This window comes from Ornithorhynchus anatinus, chromosome Y2 (genome assembly GCF_004115215.2).
Source record: "Ornithorhynchus anatinus isolate Pmale09 chromosome Y2, mOrnAna1.pri.v4, whole genome shotgun sequence".
In the NCBI taxonomy this organism is placed as follows: domain Eukaryota; kingdom Metazoa; phylum Chordata; class Mammalia; order Monotremata; family Ornithorhynchidae; genus Ornithorhynchus; species Ornithorhynchus anatinus.
The window spans coordinates 1,266,824-1,273,210 of NC_053176.1; the positions used below are offsets into that span (position 1 = coordinate 1,266,824).

Here is a 6,387-nt window from a genome sequence, read left to right on the forward strand (position 1 = left end):
AACCTCACCTCCTGCTGCCCCTGCTATCCCTCCTGCAATATGGGACTGCAGGGACAGCTGCCAGGCCAGTGATGTGGATTAACACCCAATGGCTCATCCCTCACTAACCTGGGATGTTTTCTTGTTCCATCTGTAACTTCGCCTCATTCTTCCTTCACACGGAAAGGCCGATGATACTCTCCTGGTGGAGAGAACAACTACCCGTAAATTTTGAAGTGGAAAAGTGGGAAAGCAGGTGTGACTGTACCAGGCTGAGTCTCCCCGTCCAAGGGTCCACCTCAGGGATAACCCATGAGCCCACCACTCGTGACAATGTCCTTGAACACTCCCTCGTACCTCTGTTCGGGCGCCACCCGCAACTTGCTCTGCTGCTCCCAAGGGAGACCACTTACCCCTGCTGTGTCAGGGCCTGGTGCCTCTTGTCCCAGGTGGGGAAGTTTGAGCCCAAGGGAAGCAGGGCATAATGGATAGAGCACAGGCCTGGAAGTCAGAAGGACCTGGGTTCTAATCCCGGCTCCTCCACTTGTCTGCTGTGTGACCTTGGGCAAATCACTTGACTTCTCCTTGCCTGTTTCCTAATCTGTAAAATGGGGATTGAGACTGTGAGCCCTATGTGGGATAGGGACTCTACCCAACCCGACTGACTGACTGACCCACCCCAGCGTTTAGTACAGTTCCCGGCACATAGCAAGCATTTAAGAAATACCATAATTATTATGTCTCATGGACTGAACCTCTAGACATTCATGTTTGATAGGACAAAATACTAGATGTGCAATGTTAAAGAAAGAGAGGTCAAGATTTTCCCAATAAAGAACAAAAGTTTTAAAAATTAAACAAATGCAGAGTTCTGATTGCAATGATTTGGGGCCAACTTTTCCAACTAAGTAGGATGACTGCATCACACTCAACTTGCTTACTTAAAGCCATTAGGCTAGTTAATGACCAGAAAACCAGAGCTAAACTTTCCAATATTTTTTCTTCCAAATACAGAATTTAGAGAGAATGATTTCTCATGGTAAAAACAATTCCACATATCTATGTTCAATGGAAAGGAGTGTTATATGTGATGATTATATGTCAACAGTGCCTTTCTTGATATGTCATATTTAAATGACTAATTTTAACTTTAAACTATTTCATTGAATTTTGGGTTCGCTATGAGGGGTTTTTTTACATTTAATTGCTTTACTGGCTTTGGAAGAATATGGATTTGAGGAAAGCAGATGGTTCAGTTTGATTTGACCTGAATTTGGTGGAAGCATTCTTCCACTGAACATTGACTGGCTGGACAAAAATTCAGTTTATTATTGTTAAACCATGATGAGGAAAGAAGGGAAAGATTTACCTTTGATTGTGACTGGTTCATTTAAATAGTGAATTGTAATCGATAGGATGCTATAGAATTTTATAGCAGCACGGCCTAGTGGCAAGAACCTGGGCTTTGGAGTCATAGGTGGTGGGTTCAAATCCTGGCTCCGCCACTTGTCTGCTGTGTGACCTTGGGCAAGTCCCTTCACTTTTCCGGGTCTCAATGACCTCATCTGTAAAATGGGGATTGAAAGTGTGAGCCCCACGTGGGACAAACTGATTACCTTGGATTTACTCCAGCTCTTAGAACAATACTTGACACATAGTAAGCGCTTAATACCATCATCGTCATTATTATTATTATTGTCCCCTCCTTATATTTGCTTTTCTCTCTCCCTCCACCATAAAGAAGGTGGGCGTGACCCTGCTCTCTCCTTCAAGCACTCGGGCCTTGAAGACCCAGTGTGGATTTCTTTCTCAGAGGCTGCAGGGAAAGACTTATGCATGAAACAAAGTCCTCTTTTCCCACTCCCACAATTTGGATTATAAAGACCAGAGGTGGTGCTGACAGGGATCCCAAACAGTTGCCTGATTTTATGTGTCCTCTCCTGTTGCTGATGAATGTTCCATAGACCCTCTTGAGACCAAAGCTGGCCCTGCCAAGAAATAGGAGATATTGTCCAATTCTATATTATGTTTATACACTAAAGGAAATGGCTTTTACAATTAGGTGTTAGAATCAGCATGCATTTTTTAATTTTCTCTCCTGAGAGTCCTGACTAGAGGAGCTGGGGCTCGGTCATGGGTCATTCTTTCACTGCTAAGTATATTATGAGAAAAACAATAGAATTGACAGAATTATGACTTTTCTACCTTCTTTCTGTTTCCCTGCATCCATAAAGTGCTTTCTACTAAAAATAATGGCCCTGGGTCTCCATAACCCACAGGCTACCTGTTTTTTTCTTCTTGGGCTTTCAAAAATCAGAGCTAAACCTTCTTAGCTTCCTGCATCTGCAGAACAGGCAGAATGGTCTTTAAGAGACATCCAGGAACCAGAGGAGGCCCCAGGGCTACAGAGTCACCAAATTCAAGGGGGAGGAGAGGGGGAAGTTAATTGCCCCAGTGCACACAAACTAAACTATACATTTTAACTATAAATTTTATCATCCTTAGAAATCAACTGCATTGGGCTTACATCTGGGATTCCCTAAGTCCTCCAGATTCCCTAGCTGTTACCTAGCATAGATGCTAGGGAAACAAAAAAAATCACACTAAATATGTGGTAAAGGAATATCTCTCTTTGCTTTCACAGATGAATCAGAGGTGAAAAATAAGTTTAAACTCTCCTTCCCTCAAAAGTCCATACCTTCTCCCTTCCCTTGAATTCTTACCTTGTACATTAATTTTTTTCTTGAAACAAGAGGATTTCTCTTATCATATTCCCCACTGACCTGGAAACGTCTTGGCGGAGGTTCTAAGGACTGATGAGTCAGGGATGTCTCAGGATGGTTATCTGCAGCCTGGTGAATTCGAGAGGACGCTGGTCCACCTGCCTAGGAACAGTGGCCTCGGAGCTTGGGGGAGCTATTTGACTAAGAGAGTATTTGGAGAGGCTTAGGGAAGACAAAGAAAGGGATGGGAAAAAAGGAAAAATAGAGGAGAGAGATGAGGCAAAAAAAGGAGGGTGAGCAGAAAGGAAAAAGAGGGGAAAATCTGGAGTCTCCCAGTATTCCCATACCCTTCCACTCCTCCCTTCAACGGTGCTCCCACTAAGGATCGGGGTCACCTAGTGACAGTGCTGCTGGAGGTTCAGACCTTCAGTCCCCACCTTCTCACACCCAATTTCCCTGCTCCCCCTCACCAGGCTGCCCCTGCTTCCCCTCTGCAAAATGGGGCTGCAGGGACAACTCCCAGGCCAGCAATGCAGATGCTCTCACATGACTCCACTTTCCGAGGATGCACTCTCATTCCACCTGCATCTTCATTTTTCCACCAAATCACTTTTGAAAAAGCACACAGAATAAGTTGGTCCATAAATAAAATTCTCCAAACACCCAAATTTAGTTGACTTCATTGTCTTAAGTTTGTGTCATAAATTAAACTCTCCCTCCCTCAAAAATGCATACTTTCTCCTGTCCCCTGAATCCTTTACCTTGAATACTTATTTTTTCCTTGAAAAAAGAGGATTTCTCTTACCGTTTTTTTCCACTGACCTAGAGCCATCTTGGTGGAGGCCCCAAGGACTGATGAGGCAGGGGTGTCCCGGGAAGGTTATGAGAAGACTGGTGAATTCCAGAGGAAGCTGGTCCACCTGCTTAGGAATGGTTGCCTCAGAATCTGGGGGAGCTGTTTGACTAAGAGAATATTTGGGGAGGTTGAGGGAAGACTAAGGCATGGAAAAAATAGAGGAGCGAGATGAGGCAAAGAAAGGAAGGTGAAACAGAGAGGAAAGGAGGGGATAACCTGGAACACCCCACCCCCCCCAGAATCCTATCCCCTTCCACTGCTCCTTTCAATGATGCTCTCACTTAGAATCAGGGATCAATTAGTGGCAGGGCTCTGACTTGCAACCTCACCACCTCCACTTCCCATTTTCCTGCTCCCTCTTACCACGCTGCCCCTGAGTACCCGTGTAATATGGAGATGCAGGAACAGCTGCCAGGCCAATGATGCAGACAAAAATCAAACAACTAATCCTTCACTACTCAGGGATGTTCTCTTGCTCCACATGTAACTTCACCTCATTCTTCCTTGATGCAGGAAGGCCGATGATACTCTCCTGCTGGAGGAAACAGTTATTCTCCCCACACATTTTAAAGTGGAAAAGCCCCACAAGGTGTGACTGTACCAGGCTGACTCTCCCTTTACCCCAGTGTCCACTCAAGGATAATTACTTGTGACAATCTCCTTTTGCACCCTGTCATTCCTCTGTTCAGTCATCACTAGTGGCCTGCTCTGCCATCCCCAGGGGAAACCACCTGCCATTTACCACAATTCCATGTCAGGATCTGCTGCTCTTTTCCTGCTCCCACAGTTTGGGCCATAAAGACCAGAGGTTGTGACTGGGACCCCAAACAGTACCCTGATTTCCACATGTCCTCTTTTCTACAGCTGAGATGAACATTCCATTGAACCTTGAGACCAAAGTTGGCACTGAGGAGGAATAGAAGATATTGTCAATTTCTCTATTAGGTGAATACAAAGTAGCTAGCTTTTAAAATCATGAGTTTGCATTTTTTGTAACTTTCTCTCCTAGACAAAAACTTAATTAACATTTAGTACCCACGAGAGGAGCTGGATCCCGGTCATAAAAAAATATTTTCCGGCAAATTAAATTGGGAGAGGGAAAAAAAAAAAAGGAGGGACAGGGACTGTGTCCAGCTTAATTAACTTGTATCTACCCCAACACATTGAACAGTGTTTGACACATGGTAAGTTTCGTAATTGCATTAGTAAAAAGTGACTCTGTAAAAGTAGCTGCCCAAAACACTCATTCTCGAAGAGGAATTTCTCAAGACCTTTTCAGTGGTATGATCTATTTTGATAACGTTTCTGCGCCCTTAATCGTTGGCCATTTTTTTTGAGGGGTATGACTGAGTTTTAGAGTCTGTTTACAGACTTAAATGACTAAGCATGGCTTAGGAAATTTCATCTTGGAAATTACTGAAAAAAAATAGTCTTGCTTGGCTAAAAAGGAAAAATTACTCATAAATTTATAGCCTCCTTCCATTAGAGTAAGGCTTGGAGGCACTTTATTTTTTGGTCAGTCATCTGTTTTTCCTTTCTGGTTATTTTATTCTTACGTTTGCAAAAATCCCTCAATTCCTCCTTCTCCTGAGGGCCGGCTTTCTCCTCACAGAATTTTCAAGGTGTTTACCTTTTTGTTCACGATACCTGTGTGAAACCCATTTTGTTCTTACCTATCGCTAACTCCAGTGAGTGACTTCACACGCCTTGACAACCAGGAGCCCCTCCTTCATACTGAGCCTGAGCCAAGGGCTAGTCTGTGAGGAAAATCTTTCAGAGATTGATTTCTCCTGACCTAAAAGAAGAGGTAGGGAACAAAAGAGTGCTGTTCAGACTGGACTGTATGGAAAACATTCGCAAATCTCTTGAAAAGGAAGGCGTTTGATTCTATTTATTGCTATTGTTGTTGTCTGTCCGTCTCACCCGATTAGACTGTAAACCCGAAAAAGGACAGGGATTGTCTCTGTTACCGATCTGACTAACTAATGACTAACCCAGGACATTTCCCTAGCCGCCTACTCGCTTCAGAGTTCCTAGTAGTAATCTTTTTTTTCTTTCAGAATGTTTTTTGCTTACCGTGTACCTGCCATGGTGGCTTGCAAGAGACGCCCTCCGTCCTTTAGGCCTTCTTCAGTCCGCCTCGTCCGCCCTCGGAACCTGCGACATGCGGCAGCCCTCCTGCATCCGCAAGGAAAGCTCCTCTGAGCGGAAAGGGGGCGGAGCCTGTGAGAATGAAGGGGCGGGGCCTGTGTGATAGGGGGCGGAGTCTGAGAGAAAGGGGGCGGGTCTGACGGGGCTAGGGGCGGGGCATCTGGGGAGCGAGCGTCCGGGGCCCATCATAATAATAATAACGTTGGTATTTGTTAAGCGCTTATTATGTGCAGAGCACTGTTCTAAGCGCTGGGGTAGATACAGGGTAATCAGGTTGTCCCACATGAGGCTCCCAGTTAATCCCCATTTTACAGATGAGGGAATTGAGGCACAGAGAAGTTAAGTGACTTGCCCACAGTCATTGTCCTCTCTTTGTTCCCGCCTGAATTAACGACCCCCAACTGAATTCATTTGAATTTAGTGAGCCCTTACGGTGTGCAAAGCACTGGGCTAAGCGCTTGGGAGGGTTCACGATAACAATAAACGGACGCATTCCCTGGTCACAACGCGCTTACAGCCCAGAGAGGGAGACGGACATTAATATTAATATAAAGGAACTACAGATATATACGTAAGTGCTGTGGGGCTGGAGGGTGCGGATGAATTAAAGCAGCAAGTCGGGGCCTCGCAGAAGGGAGTGGGAGAAGAGGAAAGGAGGGTTTAGGTGCGAGGGTGTGG

General features: G+C 45.0%; 1 long non-coding RNA gene across 1 annotated transcript; it reads right to left on the minus strand.

The window, feature by feature from the left end:
* Positions 1-1,682: 1,682 nt before the first annotated feature.
* LOC114808659 lies at positions 1,683-5,347 on the minus strand. The gene is made up of 4 exons (XR_003756491.1): positions 5,232-5,347; positions 3,508-4,464; positions 2,763-3,311; positions 1,683-1,967 (listed from the first exon to the last, which is right to left on the minus strand). It is a non-coding gene; the product is annotated as an uncharacterized LOC114808659 (long non-coding RNA).
* Positions 5,348-6,387: the final 1,040 nt, after the last annotated feature.